At 43.3% G+C, this 23,615-nt stretch overlaps 1 long non-coding RNA gene across 1 annotated transcript in view; it reads left to right on the top strand.

The window, feature by feature from the left end:
- The first annotated feature begins 241 nt into the window (after window positions 1–241).
- LOC134476295 (uncharacterized) overlaps window positions 242–23,615 on the top strand; it is a 43,664-nt gene continuing 20,290 nt past the window's right edge. Inside the window, exon 1 of the long non-coding RNA XR_010047871.1 lies at window positions 242–313. This is a non-coding gene — a long non-coding RNA (uncharacterized LOC134476295). The remainder of the gene's footprint in view (window positions 314–23,615) is intronic.

Genomic DNA, 23,615 nt, shown 5'->3' with positions numbered 1-23,615 from the left:
TAGACCTGACAGTCAAATTTGTACCACAACTGGCTGATGTGACCAGGTTTGTCATGGTTTATGTCGGTGGCCCCCAGGCCTCATGAGTTTGCATTGTGCATTTGTGATTGGTTCATTGTCCAGTGCTTGGATTGATGGTGTCAGTGCTCCACCCACATAGGGGTGGAGCCAGGATGTGATGTAATGGCAGGAAGAAGGCGTGTCTTGCTCTTTTGTTGGTTCCTGCTTACTGTTTGCAGCGCCATGAACTGTGGCCCAGCCATGCCCGCCTGCCTTGGAGCCAACTGAGTGTGGACTAAAACCTCCAAAAACTGTAAGAAATAAACCTTTCCTTTCCCAACTTGGGCTTCAGGTATTTCGTCTCAGCAATGAGTAAAAAGTAACTAAGACAAGGTTTATAAATTCCTATTGTGTCACCTGGGATAACCCAGGAAGGGCATGACCCCGGGGGAGGTGGCTGCCTGTAGCTGGTAAGGGATGCAGGAGTTAGCAGTTGGAGACTGTCTGATCTCTTTTCTCTCCACAGTTGGAAACCTGTCTTTTCTTTCAGGGAGATCTATCCTGGCAGCACACGTGATAACAGGAACCCTCATTTCCAAAGAGTCCAAGCAAAATGATGGTAGCTTGAGCCACTGAATGGCAGTGGAGGCTGAGAAATGTGGGCTGATGCAGGGGTGGGCTAGGAGTTGAGAGATGATGGATTGGAAGTGATGGGGGTGCTGAAGGAAAAGGGGCATCAAGAACGGCTCCCTGGTTTCTATTTTGCCTGGTGGCATGTGTGGTATTTCCATTCACTGAGTTAAAGCAAATATGAGACAGTAGATTGTGAGTTTTCTTTTAGTCCTGAATTATTAATGAGATGAATATACTGGGGAGTAAAAATTTAGATAAAAATACGTGTGTACAAACATGCACACATATTTGATTCCAAGAGGAGTGCTGTGTGCTTCCATCTCACTCTGAGAAACACCATCTATTACTGCTGTCTCTTTCCAGATTTTACTTTCTTTTGCTGTAACTTGAATCAGGCTGAATAACTTAGACGACAAACATGTAGAAAAGTTTGAATAGAAAGATGTGCAAAGGAACCCTGCACACCTGAGAGGCAAGAACAGGCCCACACAATGCACAGGAAATGATTAACCAGCACCCTAGCCAGCCACACCACCTGAGATGGTATCAGTGGCTAATAAGGCATTGAAGTCGCCCCAGAGGTGATGGTGGTTAAGTCTGGAAGGTGGGAAGAACTGTGAGATGGAAGACTGGAGGTTAATTTAAAACCTGGAAAGTTTTCACTGGAAAACAAGTTTGCTACACAGAATCTACCAACAAGCCTAAGCAGATCTGTTGATCTAATCTAAGCTCATCAGCTGAATTTGGACCCTTATAATTAGGCCTCATTCTGCTTCCTGTGTCCCCCTGTTGGACTGATCCTTCCATGGATGTGTTCACTACCTTTGACTCAGTGAAGCCAAACTTTGAAGTCAGTCTTAATGAAAATACCAACAACAGCAAGAAGCTTGGGCAAATGTTTGTTAGCATAGTTCTTGTGACAGTGATAAATTAGAGACCTCTTTACATGTCAAGAATGTACACACACAGTGTGAAGAGTATAAATGCTGATGGCTTTGAAAACCATGCTACAACATGGAAAAAAGCAAGAGTATTCCTTTTATTGAACAGCCACCATGTGGATCTGTGTGCCACATTTAAATGCAAAATATGCTAAGATGTAGAGACTGAACCATGGAGATGGTAAGTCACACAGGAAGTCACACAGGAAGGGAGAGCTGGAATTCAAAAGCCCGATCATCTATTTATACATGTTTATTGAGTCCTTACTATGTGCCAAGAACTGTGCTAAGCCATACTCTTTTGATGATATTATAACCCCTGAAAAGAAAAAAAACACGTTTTCATACTGTGAAACAACTTCATATCAGATAATTACAAGAAGAGATTAAGATGTTATTATATGTGTCTTAGAATTTTTAGGAATTCAATATTCTCTATCTTCCATGTTTAAGATTCATTAATATGCCCTTCCCTATTTCCTGTAGCTCCAACTGGTCTCTCCTTTTGCTAACTCTCTTTGCCATCTGAACACCCTGCAAAGTACTGATAGCCAGCACTACTGATATCCGAAGTACTGATATCCAGTCCTCCGTTAGTTTGCACTTTCTTGCATATTACAAACACACACACACACACACACACACACACAACTCCACTAAGAGTTTCTGACGCTGAGACTTCTCTTAATAATACATTTTACAGTGCTATTGCTGTATTCAAAGTAGAAAATTTGCATCTTTTTTAAACTCAGCAGCTATAAGCGCATGAAAACTTGGCAATTTAAAAACATTTCATTTAATTATTTCCATAGTCCATGAATATTGTGTAAGTAAGAATGATCTTGGCTATGCTGTAATGACAAATAGCCCTAAACTCTCAGGGTCTTCAAACAGAAAAGTCTCACATTTTACCAAACAGAAGACTCTATACTGAGGAATCTAGAAGGCACTAGTGGGCTGATGGAAATCTCAGTTCCAAGTCATCAGCACTGAGGCAGTTTTGGGTTCAGTTTAAATACAGTTTGCAAGCAGGAAGTGTACTAGGCACTACATGATTGGTTATATGAGTTAAGTCATATTGTCTGGTAAATTAACTCTAAATACTTTTGCTTAAAAGGAGTTGTTTATCATAACATAGGAACATCCTGGAGATGGCGTGGGGGGGGGGGGTGGTTCAAGCAAAGCAAGCAGAGTTAACAAGTGTCTTTGGCAGAGTTACTTTGCTCCAAACAAAGTCCTTGAAGCCAGTTAGAAGCAATATATTTTCTTAACTAAGGAAGACATAAACTAAGAATAGTCAAGCTGATCCAGTGTGTTATCAGAAGAAAAACATCTGGACTCAGTCAAGCCTGACTGAAGTTAGCAAGCTAGCTACATGACAAGCAGCAGGAGCATGGTCACAGCAAGAGCTCTTATTGATCTCTAGCGATTATTATGAAATACCTAAAGGCTGCTATTTTGTAACTGTGACTTTACTAATCATATAATTGCACCCTAACAATAGTGTCATGGAAGAGCCTGATTTTGAACTGAGGTCTCTCTCAGGAGTCTATGCTCCTTCTGCTCAATCTTACTGCATCTGGTTTCCAGAGAGAATTCCCTGTATGTTCTTCAGGTTGTGAGCAATTATTCTCAGTTTAACCTGGTCTTTAGTTCAGGAATAAACTTTCTGGAGGTCATGACTATTTGCCTTTTCATTAACCTATTCGTCATTCATTTCTTGTTACAAAACCCTTACTATAGTCCCTTTAATATAGATGCTTTTAGTATCACCAACATGAAAAATACATATTCCTAGCCTTTCAGGGTTTCATTTTCTAGTGGAACAGCCAGTAAAAATAAAACATAATTCCCAAAGCCTTGTAATAAGCACTGTCATGAAGATCTCTGCCATTGCTCTTGGGGAGTGAAATTAGGATGATTGAAATGGCTCAGGTGAGAGTAACCATCCCTAGAAGTAATCAGGCCTGTAAATTAAAGATTTCACACAAATTTAGCTAAGATTCCTGAGACTGGTAAACATGGCTTTAAAAAAAAATAAGAAACTTGAAAGATAAGCAACTGCACTGTATATCAGTGGGTGGGAGAGGATTGTTAACAGAAAGCAGATGATTTGAATGGACTTGAAAAAGGGAAGAACTCCTGATTTATTCTATTGTGTGACATGTAGTAATTTCAACAGTCCTAGGAACAGTCTGGGAAAACTGAAACTCTAAGAGACTGACTGATTGATTTGCCCAACTCCCAGAACAAGGGACTGGCTATACTGAGATTTCATCTCAAGGCTGTCTTCTCAAAGCCCAGTGCTCCATGTTCCCTGCAGCCGCTGTGGCTCAGTTCCCCATCAGGGCAATGAGCCCTGAAGCTCACTGCTCACAGACAAGAACAGAACATGGCAAGATGGTGCTTCTAGGGGAAGACTTTAATCTTGGGTTCTCTGGCTGCCACCTGGCACTGTTTGAAATTAAGATTACATCTATATTATTGCCTTTCAAGTGCTGCTCTAGATCTCTGAAGATAAGCATCACAGACAAATTTATGACTATCCATTTACCAGTCAGTCTTTTGAAATTTCTGAGTCTAGGGATGAACACACTGGATTGTGTACCCCTTTCAGGCCCTACCCCACCCTGCTCTTAGCCCTCAGGCTGCAGGGAGAGGTGCTACATCAAGTTTTCAACAGGATGACAGAGTAGTTAGTCTTGCTAGAGTTTTTTTTTCAGTTAACATAGCCATAACTCACTCAATTTTGAGTTTCTGTACATCAGTACATAAGTGTTAAACTTTAAAAAATTCTTAGGCTTCCAATGAGTCAAGTGGTCTTTTTAAAAAAAATTACATGTAATCATATTACTAATGTGACCTAGACCAATGAAGAGTACTGTGATCCTTTTGTCACCTGTAGATAATTCCTAAGGAGTCATCCTATGCAAGACACATGCAGAGAAGAGGGGAAAATGGAGAGAGACCCCACTTCTGAGCAAGATGGATGTATTAGTCACTGCATACACCCTCTTACTTGAAACAACAAAGAAAAGACAAAATAGATAAAAGACTTGTATTGAAGACACTGAGATCAGGCAGGGAAAGGCAGTGATTCCTGAGTGATTCCCAATTTCACTGCCTTGAAATTCCCAGGTCACATTTCCCAGGTCAAAGTACAAGAATCCAGAGTTGAGAAGATCGAACAGAGAAATGAGGAGACAGAAACAACTACAGTATGCAGGATGGGGAAAGTTATCAAAAGAAAGTTGCACAGAGACAAAAGTCCTGAGATCTGCTTTGTCACGATTTTACCAGGTAACGACCAACACATATGTGTGAGGAAATTCCCCAACTCTTGGCTTAAGGAGCCATCCAAAGAGTTTAGACAAATAGTTCTAGATGCACACAAAGGGCCACAAATTCTTGTCTTGTTCCCACAATTACACAGTGAAAATGCACACATCATGGGTAATTAGACAGAATACTTTTTATTCACAAGATACATTTTTTATATGCAAGAATACTTCTATTTGCAAGATCACTTGCCTCAGTAGTGGTGAATAATTATCCCTGATTGAATGTTGCTCTGAATTCTTCTAATGAATCATAAGACCTGAAATTATTACTGTTTCCATGTAACTTAACTAGAATATGGTGTAAGAATGCTCATAGGAAAATAAAAATTTTCCATTTGTAGCATGATAAAATTCACAGTATCTAGCACCCAATTAAAAATTCCAGAAATGTAAAGAAACAAGAAAACAGGACTCATCATGAGGCAAAAAGGCAAATGGCTAAAACCAGCAAAGAACAAACACAGATGTTGGGACTAGAGAAAGAAATTAGTATAACTGCATTTTAAATTTTAAAGAAGAGACGTGGAATATATAAAAAGAATCAAGTCAAACTACAAAGAATAGAATGGAAAATACACTAGATGAATAATAGCAAATGGAGATTGTATCAGAAAAGCTCAATAATGATGAATATATAACAAAATAAAAGAAAAATACAAAAATAGAAAAGAGCATCAGTAATTTGTAGAACTTGAAAAGAATTAAGAAGACTCTGGCTGGATTAAGAAGGAAAGAGAATGTCTGTATCTATAAAAATGTTAATAAAAGGGCTGGGGATACAGCTCAGTGGCACAAGTGCCTGCCTGACAAGTGCAAGGTCCTGAATTCAATTCCTGGTTCTCTCTCCCAAAATGCTAGTAAAATAATATCATGAGTATTTCTATTCTTGCAAGTTTGTACCAAAGGTTGCAGCCAGGGCATTGAGCCAAGAAAAAGAAAGACATTCAGATTGGAAAGGAAGAAGTAAAAGTCTTTTTTTTTTTGCAGGTGACATGTTTAGTTATGTAGCATATCTGAACCTATAAAAAATGCACTGGGTCAAATAAGTGACTTTGACAAGATTGCCAGGTACAAGATTACTATTTAAAAATTAGTTGTTTTTCTATCTATTTGTAACAAACAACCCAAAATTAACATAAAAATCATAGTATTTATAATTACACAACAAATTATGAGGTACTTAATGAGAAATTGACAAAGATGTTTAAGATCTATAAACTAAGTAATAGAAAATGATTCAGAAAAGTTAAATAAATTAAGGAAGAGATGTATTTTGTTCATAGACTAGAATGTTCAAAATTATACCAAGCTTTTTAGGTAAAAATGGACAAGCTAATTCTAAAATTTATATGGAGATGCAAAGAGCTTACAATAGTCAAAGCAACTTTGTGAAGGATTAAGATTAGAGTACCAATAATGTTATCTGATTTTAAGAGTTATTATATTTAAGAGTTATAATATGAAAATATTATATTGGCACAAAGATGGTACATAAACAGAACATAGTAGAAATCACATAAGTAGACACACATAAATCCATGACAAATTTCTGTTAAAGCTGCAAAGGGAATCCAGCAGACAATGGATTCTTTTAAAAAATGGTACTGAAACAATTAAATATCCACATGCAAAAAAAATCAAATTTCTATCTGTCTTTTGCATCACACACAAAAATGAATTCAATTTAGTCATAGATTGTGTGACCTAAATCTATTAAACTGAAAGGAGAAAGCACAGGAAAAAATCCTCTGTGACCTTTTGCTAAACTGAGATTGATTAAACTTAAAAAGTTCTTTTATGTAAAATTCTGTAAGAGAAAGAAGAGAAATAGACTGGTAGAAAATATTTGCAAAAAGAAATGCACATATGTATGACTGATAAGAGATTTATATTTAGAATTCTTCAAATTCAAAAATGAGAAAACAACCCATTTTGTAAAGGTGAAGACTAGAACAGACCCCCAAAAAGTACATGTAGATGACAAATAAGCTCATTAAATGATTTGGAAACTTTTGGAAAATGCAAATTAAAGCCACAGTGAGAGAACAACACACATTTATTAATTGACTTAAAACACAGCATACACACAGAACTGTCCTCCCAAATGCTGGTGAGGATACGCAGAAACTAGAACTCTCGTATGATTGAGTGAGAATGTAAAATGGAACAAACCCTTTGGAAAACAATTTTGCAGGTTTTTATAAAGGAAATAAACATCTTCTGGGTGATCCAGGCATTCCACTACTAGATCTTTATCCATGAGAAACATATATTCATCTAAAAATTTATGTACAAATGTTTGTACCACTTTTATTTATAATATTCCTAACAGGAAATAGGCCAAAAGCCCATTGATAGGTAAACAAATAAACAAATTATGGTATATGCATATGAATGAAATATTTCTGCTTAACTACTCAAAAAGGAATGAGTCTAACATGGATGAGCCAGGCATGCACAGCTGTAGCCCTAGTACACCGGGAGGCATTGCTAAGTTCAAGTACAGCCTAGGCAATTTAATCAGACCTTGTTTCAAAATACAAAATAAATAGAGCTTGGGATATAGCCTTGTGTGAAGGCCAGTTCCTACAACAATGAAATATAACCTTAGGTAAAGATCAAAATAATGATCTTCAGTGGAAAGTGCTAGATAAAAAGAGAGTAAATATGCTTATATGATACTTACATAAAATTACAGAAAACATGAATTATTCTTTAGTGATAGAAAACTTATACAGTGCTTGCCTGGCAATGGAGGAAGAAAGTGTGTGGAGAAAGACTAGAGGAAGAGATTACAAAAGGGAAAAATGAAACTAACTTTTAAGTATAATATATTTGTATTATCTTGACTATATGATGGTTTCACAGGTATACATTTGTGTGGAAACATGCATACGGAATATGTGTGACTTATTGTATAATGTTTATCAATTATACTTCTTAAAGCTACTCTGAAACAGTGGAGAGAAGGGAGTCCTGTGGATGATTTCATCGATTCTACCTGAATGCATTTGTAGCCTTAATTGTCCAGCCCACCGTTAGGCAGAGAAAGAAGAGTCTTCAGCCAGGCATGTTCAAGCCAGTGAAAGGGACCATGGAAAGCAGAGGATGTTCATTCACGAAGCAATGTGTAATTATCTAAAGTACTGTACAGATCACTTTATTTTCACATTTGAGATTAAGATTTATTCTCCTTCGGAACTGTGAAATTGCTGCTATTTCTCTATAGCCAACGTAGTGTGATTGCTCTAGCTTGTGTAAGAAAGGAGCATCATTCTTGGGGTGTTTATTCAGGGACAATGTCTCACTATGCTGTCCAGGCTGGCCTTAAAGGCCTGGCCTCAAACGACTCTCCTGCCTCAGGTCCAAGTAGCTGGAGACACAGATGTGCACAGCTGCATCTGGCTAGGAGGCACCATTCATTGCCAAGTGGCTCTGGGAGCTATAACTTTCATGTATCGTGGTTTTACCAATTTCTTGACCATCTGCTATTGGTTTATTCCTGCCAAATACCTGGCATTGGAGTGAGGAGGGTGAGCCAGGGTTACTTCATCTTCAGAGCTCACAGCGTCAACATTCTCAGTTTTTTACAAATTACGACTCACCCCGGACCATGAAGACTGCCTGGGCTTCAGGTATGGTGTATGGAGGAGACTAGCACAGTGTTTTTCAGATTGCAAATCACAGATTTTAAGTGAGTTATAAAATCAATAGAATGCATTGATATCAGCATTTTATTTATTTATTACCTTTTTGAGACAGGGTCTCTAAGCAGGTCAGACTGGCCTTGTGCTCACTTTGTAGCCCAGGCTGGTTTCAAACTTGCAATGATCCTCCTGCCTTAGGCTCCCGAGTGCTGGGATTACAGGTGTGAGCCAACATGCCCAGCTCTGACACCAGCATTTAAATAGTTATTTTTATTATGTGTGTATATATATGGGTACTGAATTGTGATGTAAAACATATTTCCTACTGTAGATTATGATAAAAATGTTTTAGCAATACAGGCTGTCATAGTTACTTTTTACTCATCGCTGAGATAAAATACCTGATACCTAAAGTTGAGAAAGGAAAGGTTTATTTCTTATAGTTTTTGGAGATTCAGTCCATACTCAGTTGGCTCCAAGGAAGGGTAGCATGGCAGGGCCACAGTTCGTGGTGGCTGCAAACAGCAAGTGGAAACTGCAAGAGAGAGACACACACCTTCTTCCTGCCATTACACTGTATGCTGGCTCCACCCCTATGTGGTGGAGCACTGACACCATCAATCCAAGCACTAGACAATGAACCAATCACAAATGCACAATGCAAACTCATGAGGCCTGGGGGCCACCCACATAAACCATGACACGGGCTAAATGAATTCTTCATTTCTTCAGCTCTATTTTTCTTAAGATGTCTGATAATGAATGCCTCCTTCCAAATCACCAGGGATTGTATTTGAAACTGTTATTTCCTTCATGATCAGATTCCCAGTTTTCCTAAGTTAGTTTGCAATGGCAAACAGAAACACTGAAGCGACACCTGGGATTTGCAGGCAGGTTTATTTACGTTGATGGGCACTGATTGGGCTCATTCCCAGAATACCAGGCCCTGATCTCTGGTGGTCTAGGGCTTATGTGTGATAAGCAAGCAGGATGTACAGCAGCAGAATGGCTTGTCAACTGGGGACTGCGTGCATCATAGTAACTAGCTTTGCATCACAGCTGTTTCTAAAAGACAGAAGCAACCAGACCTGGAATAGGAACAATTACCTGGACAGCTAACCCACTAAAGTATACCAGTTGGGGGTAGGGTGCATCTTCTGTTACAAGCTAGTGTTGTAGTTTATATCTAAATATCCCTGAATGTCTCATGCACTCAGAGGCAGGCGATATTGGGAGGTGACTAGGTCACTGGGACATGATATTCATAAATGGATGAGTCCACTGATCAGTTTATGGCCAAATGTGATGTTGGGAAGTGAAAGAACTTACTTTCAGGAGTCCCGCACTCCCAGCAAGATCCACCATAATCCTGACAATAGGACTCCTAGGGCTGGGACACATGCCTTTACCAGTTGATTTGGCTCAGTGTTATTTTATAGAACTTGGGTATTATTATTTTTTTTTTAGCTCAGACTTTGAATTTATTTCCACAAACAATGTTTGAGTCTGTGCTCTGAGTCTGACACAGGGCTGGGTAAAGAGATTATGGTTTGCTGAATGCTCATTTCTAACCTGGGCATCTGCAAATATGTATTAAGGTCTCTGCTCTACCAGGCACGGAAATTGTGCCTTAAAATGGCAACGTAAATTGCCTGGTGTGCCTCCGTGTATATAAGCACATGTCACACTTCGCCTCACACAACTGCACATTAACTAGGCTTTCAGAAAAGGGGTGGGAGTGGCCACATCTGTGGGATCTGGTGGGCTGGTGGATCTCTGCATGGAGACAGAGAAAGCCCAGACCCCACCGCCACTGGCACCCTATTCCTCTGACCTTGTTGTTTTATCCTGTTTATGCATTCATACACGAATGGGTGATTTTTAAGCACCATTCTAACCCTGGGAGATGCAGCGATTCATAAAATACATCAGAGCTGGCATTTGGGTAAGAATGATAGAAAACAGAGACAATACAAATGCAATGTATTTCCAATAGTAAGTATCATGCAGAAAAGAAACCGGACATTGTTACTATTCCGGATCTCGGATTGGTTGGTAGGTTCATGCTTTGGGATGGTGTCCTCATGCTTCGTGGTGTCCTCATGTTTCATGATATGGCTACTCTGGGCGCAAGTTCATTACTTAGCCTTTGAATGCAGCTATGATAATAAAAAGCCCTGCTTATAAAAAGACTGGAGTAAGCGGTGGAGTGTGATTAGGCTGGGGTGTGAGTTGTCTCTGATGATGTCACTAGAGAAGACTTCTCTGTAGAACTACTACATTTCATCTGAAATTAGAACCATAAGAGGGAGCATGGTGGGGTAGATCACGTGAGAGGGGGGCAGGAAGGGCCCCTGATATGGGACAGGAATGGTGATGGCCCTGCAGAGAATGGCTTCTGCCAGCCACAGGGACAGCAAGAGGGAGAGGGAGGTGACTGGTGCAGGTAAGTGAGGAGAGAAGGTGCAGGAGGAGGAGGAGGTGGCAGTGTTAGACTTTGGGGCATGCCATGTCAATATTGTTCTAAGGTGACAGGAAGCTAATTTTGTTTGCAAAAGGTCAGTTTTGCAAGAGTTCCAAAAAGATTGCAGGGGCTTCCTGTCCTCCCCTTGCTCTTGCCAGGGAAGGGATTTAAGTGGATGCCACCACCTATCCTGTGCCCCTTCCTCCAGATTCATCAACTGCCTGGAGCTGGGCTTTTGTTTTACAGGGCAGGGCAGCAGAACAAGGCAAGCTTTAATGTTATTCTGCTTTTACAGGTGACAATGAAATCCACTTAGCTAAAAAGTTTCAAATTGAAATATGACCAGGAAGCCATGCTCTAGTCCCTTGATTTGTATCATGTCAATTTCTTTCCTCAGTTAAGCAGTTAATATCACTCTTGTCATCTTTCCTGAGCACACCTTTCTACTCCCTTCTGCTTTACAATCAGCCCCCCACCAAGTATTTCCTGTTGGGGACAGAGAGAGAAAGGTTGTCATCTCCCTGGCTTACTTGCCATCCTTCCCAGCTGGAAACTGCACCTGCTTCCATCTCTGCCCCAGCAGGATGGCTTAGTTAACTTTTTCCAATGACATCTGGATCGTTTAAGGTTATGGTGATGATTCATTGATTTTTTTTTCCTGACTTGGAATTAAAGTCATGTATTTGCTATCCGAAGTTTTGTTTAGAGGGTAGATCATGTTTTAAAAGGCAGAACCAATTTAGAAAGATTTTGCATGCAGCATCCCCCCCAAAAAAGTGACCAAAAATAAGTAAATTGACTTTTATTTTATTACTATTGTTTATTACTTTTATTTTGAAAACTGGAGGATGAACCCAAGGCCTTCATACTGAACTATATTCCCAGCCCTTTAAAAAAAATTTTTTTTGAGGTAGGTTTTTGTTAAATTTCCCAGACTGGGTTTGAACTTGTGCTCATCTTGCCTTAGGCTCCCACAGTGCCGAGATCTCAGGCATGCGCAGCCACACCCAGCTTATATGACTTCTTTTATATGCAATGCCCAGAATAGGTAGAAAGTGTTTGCTTGCAGTATGGGGAAGGGCTTCATAAGAGAGAATGGATAGTAATGGGTAGAGAATTTTTTTAGAAAGGTGGATGAAAATATTCTAAAGTTAGATTGTGGTAATAGTTATACAACTCTTGAGAATAACCTTAAAAACAAAACCACTAAATTATATATTTTAAATTTGTGAACTAAATAATATGTGAATTAGAGCTTAATAAAATTTTTTAAGGTAAAGGAGTAGGCTAATGATCTGAGCATATTAATCAATATTATTGAGGTCTGCCACATAAAATATTACCCACATTCCGGACAGAATAGGCAGATCAAATAGACAAAACTTCCTGAACGGAAGAACGTAACAGTGATCATAATGCCAGCCACACTATTAACTGTATTATGATCGATATGATCTTTATGGTTAGCAAAGCACTTTCACATTTACTAATGAAATCTTTTCACTCACTTGAATTCCATGAAGAATTCATTCCACACACCTCAGATGCACGGGAACAGAGGTGGAGACTTGAGGAGCTGCTGAAATCACTGGGTTGTAAATGCTGGGCTGGGAAATCTACCTGCTTCCAAACCTGTCCCTCCCCAAAGCCTGACAGGGCAGGGGCCATGTCTTGTCTTGTTTTAGTGCTAAGCACCCCAGTGCCTGGCAGGATGGCTGAATGGATGACTGAACGCTAACCTGCCGTTCTGAACTCTGAAATCCAGTATTGCCAAGCACAGCTCCAGCTCCTCCTGGGAAAGAGAGCAGGAAGGGAAAGTGGGAGAGAAGGTGCACCCCGGGGTGTAAGACGTGGGTGCTGGCTGGCAGCCCAGGCTCCAGAGGCCATTGGCTTGCTCCCTTTCCATATACAGTGAGCAAATCAGTTCTATTTTAGAGCGGAAGGCTTTCCATTTCTGGGGAACTTGTGCATTGTTTTTAGCCAACCTGTGCCTTTCTGAAACTCTTCTCAGGGTAGCCAGATCACCTCTGCTCCCTTCCCAGTCTCCCACCACCATGAGTGATTCCTGAGCATTTGCACTCCCGAGAGAAGCTGTATTCCCAAGGTAGAGGCCTTCGCATAGCCAGTCTGTGCTGACCTAGATACTCCCAAGAGGATGTTGTGGGATCCCCCAGGGGGATGCAGTCACACAGCTGTGAGTATCTTTATCAGTGGACCTGAAGGGACAGAGGTGGCTTGTTTTCTGGTTCTACGGAGGGCAAACTCTTCTGCCTAATATATTGAGCTGGCAATTGGTTGAGTTTGGTTGTTTGTGTTTTGGATAGCAGGAAAATAAGCTAAGATGCTTTGTTTGCTGAGATTTCCTTAGCAAACTTAGTAGACACTGGGCTTTGCATTCTGAGTTTTGATCTTCTCCTGGGCTAGTGATAGGTGACATCTCATTGGGCTGGATATTGAGGAGCTTTTGGAGAAAGCCTTGAATTTGTAATCACAAAGGCCTGGATACAAAACTCATTTTTGCCATTTACCTCTGTGTCCTCTTTGAGCTCAAGATCCCCATCTACCAGAGGCAAATGTCACAGGGTTCTAGTGCAAGAAGTATTGCCCCACACCTGTGGCTGATAAATGCTAGAGCTTGGCCTTCGATCCAGACTCTGGCCATGATCGTTTCCTGCAAGGCTGCAGGCTAGCAAGCAGGGGCCAGGCAGATGAGGGTGTGTCTGCTTAAGTCAAGGCAGAATGTGGCCACAACCATGCACTTGTGAGGGTTCGTGACTTAGGAGCACCCCTGTGTCACAGCCTTGGCTGTGCAGAAGCTGTGTTGCCTGGGCAACAGCTCTGGGTATAGTGGAGGTGCTGCTCATATAAGCTCATATAAGCTGCCCACCCAAGAGCATTCTTGGCCTGGATCCTTCCATACATCTCCTGTTTCACAACCCTGGCTGCATTGGGGCCTCTCTAGAAATAAGGAGTCTGCTCCCCAAAGATGGCCCCAAAGATTATGTAGGTCTAAGACACACTTTGGTCCTTCGAGCATTCTCTATGGAAAGTCATATGGTTCTGCATGACTTGATTTCTTTCTCTGGGCAATTCCAAGGTAGGGGCTCACCATCTAGGGGAGAGGAAGCTTTATGAGATCATGATGACCAGAAATAAGGGTTCATCCTTCAGAATCAGACAGCCTCCTAAGTGTATAATAGAAGGTCTTCATGACCTTCAGTTACACACTTAGTCTCTTCACATTTCACTTTACATTTTCTGTAAAGGAAGCACCAAGTTGCCTCCTCTTTCTAGGGCCACCAGGATTCTGCCAGGTGTGGAAATGTGCCTGGAACTCATCTTCCAATAAATGGCAGTCTCGCTCTCTCTCCCTTATGGTCTTCCCCCCATTCTTTCTCCCCACACGCATAATTGACAGATAAAAACCACATAAATTTAGGGTGCTTGATGTTTTCATACATGTATACATTGTGAAATGATTGCCACAACCAAACTAATTAACATGCTCATCACCTCAAAGAGATAGTTTTTTGGGTGATGCGGGATGAGAACTCTTAAGAGCCACTTTCTGAACAAAATTCAAATATCAGCGCATTTTTAGCAACGATAGCCCCTGTGCTGGAAGACAGAGCTCCAAGAACTTACTCATCCTGCACAACTGAGGCTTGCACCCTAGATCAGCATCGCTCCACTTCCTCCCACCTCCCACATCTCTACCTTCTGTGACCGACACTCTCTCCTTTTACTGATTTGATCATTTTTCAAGATTCCGCTGTGAGTGAGATCATTCCTCTTTCTGTGTCTGTGTTACTTCACTTGATATTTTCTTCTCTGGGTCTATCCCTGCTGTCACAAACAGCAAATATCCTTTGCAAAAGCTGAATAATATTTCACTGTGTGTGTGTGTGTGTGCGCGCGCACACACGCATGCATGCACATGAGTGTGCAGAGGGTCCTTGATTCACCTACCCTGTTCTGACATGAGTTTTCAACTTTACAATGGTGTGAAAGTGATAACAACTTAGTAGACGCTGGGCTTTGCATTCTGAGTTTTGATCTTCTCCTGGGCTAGTGATAGGTGACATAATTGTCTCTCATAATGTTGGGCAGTAACAGAGACCTGCAGCTCCATTAGCCATAAAATTAGCAGGAACATAACCAAGACCTACCATGTAGTGTTGCTAAGCTGTGATGGTCAGTAGGTTGGGTGCATTAAATGTGTTTTCAATGTACAGTGGGCTTGGGGGACATAATTGAGTTTGATGCAATCCCATTTTTCTGTGCTCTGATCTCTTTCTCGCTGGGACTTCCATTCAAGGAACCCAAAATGACTTGCTCGGACCTGGGGTATGTGAGAAGAATACAACTGGGGCTTGGGTGAGTCTTAAAGGGAGAAGGAAGATAGGCACTGTTGTTATATTACAGTCACAGAGAGAAGAGGCCAGATCAGGATGCAATAATGATAATCACAGTACAATATTGATTTTCATAGTGCAATACTGGGAATTAAATCCACAGATTGATGCATACTAAGCAAGTCTCTATCACCGAGCCACATCCTCAGCCCTTTCTACTTAGTTTGATACAGGATCTGCTAACTTGCTCAGGATGGCTTGGAACTTGCCTCTTGTCTCAGCCTCCTGAGTAGCTGGGATTACAGGTACTCGCTATCATACTCGAGAATGTTCCATAATTAAAAACTTCCTACTTCAGTGCAAAACACTATGCGAGGCACTTTGCATATGTTGCTTAACTTATCTCTCTTTTTATCACCATCCCCATTTTATGTACAAAGCAGTCAGCTGACAGGTGTCACAATAAGCCTGAGAGAGAATTCAACCGGTGCCACTCCCATGCTCTAGGTAAATTTGTGAGGAATAAGGAAAAAGAGATCTTTTGGTGGTTCATTCCCGGGGTCTCCCTGGGAGAGTTCAGAACCTCTCTGCTTCTGAAATCTGGTTGAGATGGAAACTGCCTCCCTTGTCCAGTGACTGAGTAGAAATGAGTGTGTAACTTTTGGAGCACCCTGCCCATCCTTTGGTCTGCAGTCTCGTTCCCAGCATGGCCCGTCAACAGAAGTAAGGACGTCACACTCCAGTCTTTGCCTGGCTGAGTCCCCAATGTGAGCAGCACCACGACATGCAGAGAGACTGCCACAGTTGAACCCTTCCAATCCATCATCTGGAGACTGGGGCCACCCTCGACTCTCAGCTCCTCCTCACTGGCATCCCCTAATTGGTCACCAAATTTGGGCAATTCATGCATAAAGTTGAATTCACCTGAAGGGCTCCTTCCGCATGCCCTTCACCTAGACCTTGGTCTCTGTCTTCCTCCCACCCCAGCTCTGTGACTGCCTTCCTTTGCTCCCTCCCCATCTTGACCTGTGCTGCACATTGTCCTTTCTATCCAGCAGCCAGAGAGCCACATCCCGGAGGCCTCTGTGCCTAGAAGAAGCACAGCCTTCTGCACCAGGCAGGTGCCTCATCCCTCATTCCTTTCTTTCTCCAAGTCCCATCTTCCCCCACCTCCTGGTCACAATGCTAGGACAAACTTGTGATACCACATGGCTATGGCTGAGTCACCTGGAGATGCCATGTGTACATCTAAGAGCAGGTGAGGCAGCCTGGGAGTGTTTCTACCTTTCCCTCACTCATCCCTTTGCCCAGACAAGCACATCCCTATTTCCTGGTTACCGCAGGGGCCTGGGTGCATGTGGGGCCAGAGGAAGTGGCCCCACTCTAGAGCTCCAAGAGGAGGGGAAGGCACCTGTCTGTCTTACTTCTGGAGATGGTTGTGGTGCCCTCAGGATGAAGCAAGGCTTGGTGGGAGGCACAGCAGATCCATCCTCAGGCTTCTTTCCTAGAGACCACAGGGTGACCAGTCTTCTGGGTAGAAATTGGTGTGTAACTTTTTGGTAACTGTCACTAATAATGAATGTAGTGTTTATTAAATATAACACTTGTATGGTAGGCATGGTTGCAAGCAGCTCACATTAATGTATCTGATCTAACCCCTCTGACAGCTCTACAGTGATTACTATTATGATCTTCATTTTGTACTTAAGAAAGCTGAGGCAAGGAAAAAATAAATAATTCACCTACAGAAGCACTCCAGTGAGTAGCAGAGCCAGGATTTGTCCCCTGAGTCCATGCTTTTAACTTCTGTCAACTTCCCAGAGTCGGACCCGCCACTGGCCACCAGAAGCATCCTCCTCATGAGGCCACTGGATCCCTAGTGCTTGGGAGGTGCCTGCAGAACTTCCAGCCGCAGACACATCCTCCTGGCCTCATGACATTGCTCAGCCAGGTCCTATCTTGCCTATTTTGGGTGAAATGAGCAGAGTGAAACCCAGGGAGACTTCTGCAAAGCCACAGATCTGCATTGTTGCTGGGCCTGGAACCCAACTCTGTCTACCCATCACAGATAGGTGTTTCCCACCAGTCTCCACCCCCTAGTTTGAGATGAACCAGACATTCCATCCATACTCTGGGGGACATTTGGGCCTTAGGGTATCATGGGTGGCCAAGGCTGGTCTACAGAGGTAAACACGAGAGAGCACAAGGCCAGGCTTGGGAAGGTTGTTCATAGACAGTGAGAGAGCAGGGTGCTATGGTTTTGTCTAGAATATCTCCTGGAGAATATCTCTTATGCACACCTGGGCCTTTGGAAGGTAATTGAATGGTGGGGCGTGACATAACTGACTTGCTGTTAGGAGACAGGGACTGGTAGGAAGAGGCGTCATGGGGCTTGGGTGATCTGGAAGGTTTATCTTTTTCCCCAGCCTTTCCCTTTGTCCCTGCTTCCTGATCCACATGACATGAGCAGCTTGACTGGTGCCAAGCCCTTTCATCTGCCATTTCTGTGTTTAAGCCTGGTGAACGTGAACTGAAACTTGTGTAACTGAGCCAAAGTAATCCTCTGATCCTTTAAGTTGCCAGTGTTGGGCATTTGTCCCAGCAATGAGGAAAATGACTAAGACTCATCAGAAGAAGGGAATGGATGAAAGGGCAGCTTCCCAGGGTAGTGACACCTGCTTGTACAAGTAAATAGATAGATCCTGGTGGATTGCTGCCTCTGGCTTCATACAGAAGTACACATGTACACTCTATGTGCACAGCTGAAAAAGCCCAAGTCCAGTGTGGGAAGTAAGCTATGCCTCATCTGTTATTCTTGCCCCAAGTACAGCTCACCCTACAAGTGTCTTAGACTTCTGGCTGTAGACAATGTAAGGAACAGCATGAGGCAGAGAACAGCTGAGACCGTTAGGCTTATGTAAAGACAACATAGCACGGAATTTATTGTGCTTGGGGACAGGCAGACGGAGGGTTAAAAGGTCATCTGTATGGAACAAAGCGATGTAGGCTGTTTTATAAAACTTGAAAGGAGGCAAGGATAGTAAGGGTTGGGGGTTAGGGGAGTTCAGGTCCACTGTCCCTTCAGCCTTCTGGGTAGGCCATGGATGCCAGCCAGGAGAGGGGAGTAGAGCCAGGATCAAATCTGGCGTTGATACAAGATGGAGGCTCCCTGAGAAAAAGCCACATACCTGGGCGCATGTGGTCAGCATGAGCCTTGTAAGAGCAGGGTCAGTAGTGGGAGGATGGTGAGAAGTGGGGTGGAGGGTGTGGAGGTAGAAGAGGCCAGCATGGTGAGGGAGCCCTGGTGGAGCTCCTCTGACTACCTCTCTCCTCTTCTCCTCCTCCTCCTCCTCCTCCGCCTCCTCCTCCTCCTCCTCCTCCTCCTCCGCCTCCTCCTCCTCCTCCTCCTCCTCCTCCTCCTCCTTCTCCTCCTTCTCCTTCTCTTTCTCCCTCTCCTTCTCTTTAGCTCCAATGTCCTCTGTCTCTGTTTCTGTCACTGCTCCATTTCCCATAGATTCCCCTGTCCCCAGGGCCCTTTCTCTGGGCCATCTCTTTCCCTTTCTTCTTTTTACCTCTTCTTCCACCCATCTGTCTGTAAAGCCCAATTGGGACACGACTCTCCCAGTCCCAACCTGTCTCTCAGCAGAAGCATTGTTCTCAGCCCAACACTGGTACCCTTAGCAAACGAAGGATGTCTTACAGGACAGACAGTGGAACACAGAATCTTGCAAACACCTGGACATCTAAAGATGCCCAAATTTTCACACCAGATTCCTCTAGGACTTTGTCCACAGAGGCATAAAGCAGCCAGAGAACACTGACCACCAAGGTTTACTGAGATCTTGCCTAATGTTCCTTGTCTTCTTTCAAGTTTTATAAAACAGCCTACATCGCTTTGTTCCATACAGATGACCTTTTAACCTTCTGTCTGCCTGTCCCCAAGCACAATAAATTCCGTACTATGTTGTCTTTACATAGCCTAATGGTCTCAGCTGGTCTCTGCCTCATGCTGTTCCTTACATTGTCTACAGCCAGAAGTCTAAGACACTTGTAGGGTGAGCTGTACTTACTGAATATAGTTTTATACCACTTGTCTTTGACTTAAAAGTAGGAGAATTGAAATGCTCTTCTTCCTGCCTTAGAAAGTTGTTTCTCTGTTAAAAAGAAACACCTTTGGAATATTCTCCGAGATGAGTTTTATGGGTAAAACAGTGACTCACTAGAGAACAAGACACAGAGAGATGAGGAATTTCTGGCTAAGACAGGAGAAGGGAGGCTGCTCCTCTTACTTTCCTTCCAAGGGAGACAAGCTCTTTTTCCTGAGATGAGGTCACCCAGCATGCCCAGCAAGGTGCTAAAAAATAATTACCCTCAATGAAGACATACATGCGAATCATTCTCTTGGCAGAAAAAATTCGAGTGCGTCGGCTAAACGTACCAGCAAAGCATCCCTCCAACTACTGAGCTCTGAACACGACTATGCGTGCACCCAACCCAGTGCACCGCAGACACTGCTTCTGTGAACAGAGGCACCCTCCGGGCACACCTCCCACCCCAAACTTACTCTTGCACCAGAAATGGAGGCCACTCTATCCTGTGCCCTTCCCCAAATGCACACTCTCAATGTACCAGACACCATGGTACCACCAATGGTACCAGACACCATGTCCTCAGTGGGGACATGTAGGGTGCTGCTGTGTGCACTGTCCCACCTCTCCTTCATCTCCCACTGTTTGTTGGTTTGTTTTCTGCTTTTTTTTTTTTGTGTACATACTAGAGATCGAACTATGGGCCTTACGCATGCTGAACTTGCGCTCTACTGCTGAGCTACACCCCCAGCTTCCACCCCTTAGCCTCTTATTTCCAAACACTGGGAGCTACGGGTGTGTTTGGCTGCAGGGTCAGCCCCTGCCTGCAGGCCACCGCTACCCCAGTCACAGGGCATCTAAGGAAACCTGGGAGGTTTCTGAAGAATCTGGGGCAAGCAGTGAAAGAGCCGCCCATTGCGATTCAGGTGCGCTGGGAGGGAGGAATGGGGCTTGCCCATCTCTGCTTCAGTAGGCATTTTACCGGCTTTATCTGAGGCCCTTAAATCACCTTTACCAATGTTAAATAATGAGTCACTCATCATCTTGACCCAGCTGACAGATAAGAGGTTTCTTGTCATCTGACAAGAGGAAATAAATGCGTAGGTTTGACTTTAGATATATTTCCTAGGACCTGAATCTTTCATGACTTTTGCTGACCTCTTTCCAAAAGACCTGAGGCAATGGTTGGCACATTGGCATGGCCCACAGACCATGGCACACCAGCTCCCAGGACGGCAGAGAGCGGGGGAACAGGCACCTCCAGGCAGGTCAGCTGCTGCATGAAACTGGGGTACGGGTAGCTCAGTTTCAGGGCCAGGTCCTGTTCCAGAGTGGGAGCAGAGGGAAGGGGAGCACGACAGAACAGGAAGGGAAGGCAGAGAAGAGTAAACTCCCCCCACTTTCCTGGGTGCCCGCTTCTAGTTTGCTGTCCTAACTACTTCCTGTCCATGCCGTCTTACATGACCAGCTGAGTATCAATATGGGAAGGCTGTTCCATCCCAGCCAGAGTTTGGTAGCTCTTTAATCTGTCCGTGATCAGTTTGTTTCTAGCTTGGAAACATTCCTGATTTGGGTTCCTCTTCAAGCATATTCTGAGACAGTGGTGACAGCCAGGGCACAAAAGGCAGGCACAAAGGCCACTGGAGCTTCATTCCTCCACATGGCTCTGGGAGCAGTGTAATTTTCCTCTTCAGGGAACAAGAAAATGGGCCCTTTAGCTGCCAGCTCCCATGAGTTGCTGTTGATGAGGTGCTCCTGGGAAAAGGGAGGGTGCTGGTTTCTCACACCTGGGTGTCCCAGCTGTACTGCACAGCTGGAAGGAACCCACAGCACACAGGCCAGGTGGTGCAGGTAGAGCAGGTTAGAATGCACAGAGGTGGAAGGCAAGGCAGTGGGGTGAGATGTCCACAGCCCTCACCAAAGTGACTACGTCAGGTGTGTGGCCTGGAGCTGGCACTGGGTCCCCTTCTTTTCAGAAGAGGCAAAGCCACAGAGTATTCTGGACTCACTGATGTGAACATTTCAAGCTTTTAGTCAGGGCTCAGAAACATCTTTGGTCTTCAGGATCTCTGGTATAACTGAGGCCCAGATGGGAAAGGAAGGAAAAAAAAACAAACAAAAGAGATAACTAAACTTAAGAGAATGTAAAGGATCAAGAGAGAAAGAAAAGTAAAATATATGTAACCCTCATGTTATGGTTTGTGTCTAGATGGCCCCCTAAAGCCTCATCTGATCATAGGGGGGCTTTTAAAGAGATGGTTGGATCTAGAGTGTGTGACACTAGGTTTACTTCATGGTGCAATGCTAGTACCAAGGTCACTAGGATTAAGGGTATGACTGCTACCTGACCTAACTAGCCTGGATAGCATACGAGGGATAGAAAGAGCTGTGGTTGTCCCTTGTTGTTTTGAAACCTTCTGCCTGCCATGAACTGTTTCTCTTCTGTGATGCTACCCTGAATAGGAGCCAGCTGATGATGAATTGAAACCTCCACAAACTGTGAGCTTAATAAGCTTTTCCTCTTTTAACTTTGGGTGTCAGGATTTTGTCTCAGCAATGAGAAAAATAATTAACACAGCATAGAAAAGTAAGCATGAAACATTCACTCAGCAAACTGCCAAGAGACATGAAGTGGATGACACGGATGCTGTGGCTGGAAGACATTTGGGGAGGCGAGGTAAAGAGAATCTTAGGAGAGCCAGGTTTCTGAGGACTGGTGAGAGGCCTGAAGGTGGCATTCATCCCGGGACACTTATCTTGCTCTTTCCCCCCTCCCCACTCTAAGCCTGCCTCCCTCCCTTTCTTTCTTCCTTTCTCTCTCTCCTTGCAATGCTTCCTCTCTTCTTGATTTTTTTGCTAAATGCAAGATATAGTAAGATCTACTATAAAAAGAATGAGAACTTCAACATATCTACTCCAGGACAGTGAACAATTAACAATAGAACTTGATAAGCAGCAACAGAATCACAGCAGCTTTATGACTGAGAAGTGGACATCAGAATTTTGGTTTATGGCTGTGCCCAGTAGGAAGGGCTACACAGCAATGTCCATTAAGAGTTCTGGTCCCTGTGGGTCTTGTGTGCCTCCATAGACACAGAGTAACCAGGAAGAAGTCTGGTTAGGTCAGCAGTGTTAGTACACCAATGTGTCCCTACTTGAGGGTGCTCTGGGGCATTGATTTCTTAGCATAAAGTGATACTGAATGGAACTCTCTGGTAACCCAAAATCTTGGCAAAGAAGCATGAAAGCCAAAGACAGGTGAGAAGTGGCCACATATCCTGAAAAGAGATGCTAAATTTACCCCTGCAGGACATTCCAAAGGTGGGCAAAAGCAGGTTCAGCAAATACTAACCTATCCAGGCTCATGTACAAAACACAAAATGAGAAGGGGCCATTCAGGGGAGTCCTTGAGATAAGAACTGACAGTTCAGTAGGAAGTTGTATGGTGTTTCTCTTCATTTCCCATCACCTCCAGTGAGGGGCACTGGCAGAACTCAGAAAGCATAGAGAACCACCTGGATGACGCTCCTTGAATAAAGACAAATTATCTCCATTTTGGCCAACCCTAACCCTAGCTCTGTGTACTGATGTGCACAGAGCTGGCTAGGCCTTTTCCTTATCCCTTCAACTGGCTCTAAGTAATGCAAAGAGGGCTAGCTGGGAGGTTGATGAATAATCTTTGAAGCTGGGTGACAGATGCTATTTCTCTGTCCTGTGACTCCCAAAACACATGGTTGAGTGGGATGAAGAACCTGCTCCACGCTGTCAACTGGGATCGAGCCTCAAGATAAGAGGCCATGAAAACTAGGAGTAGTGGTGCACATCACTAATCCCAGCACTGGGGCGGCTGAGGCAGGAGCATTGCTGTGAGGTCAAGGCCAGCCTGGGCTACAAAGTGAGTTTAAGTGCAGCCTGAATTGTATAGTGAGACCCTGTCTCAAAAGATGATGACGACAACGAAGAAGAAGAAGAAGAAAAGAAGAAGAAGAAGAAGAAGAAGAAGAAGAAGAAGAAGAAGAAGAAGAAGAAGAAGAAGAAGAAACAGAAGAAGTAACAGCAGCTATGACTTTCCAAGACAGAAAAGTTTACATATTAGAACTAAAGCATCAGCCCCAATACATTATATGTTACCTCAAATGTGTAATG

Source organism: Cavia porcellus, unplaced genomic scaffold (assembly GCF_034190915.1).
Source record: "Cavia porcellus strain 051 isolate PalLab524CR breed Dunkin Hartley unplaced genomic scaffold, mCavPor4.1 scaffold_6, whole genome shotgun sequence".
Classification (NCBI taxonomy): Eukaryota; Metazoa; Chordata; class Mammalia; order Rodentia; family Caviidae; genus Cavia; species Cavia porcellus.
Note: the sequence above shows the minus strand (reverse complement) of the source record. Positions and strands in the feature narration are given on the sequence as shown.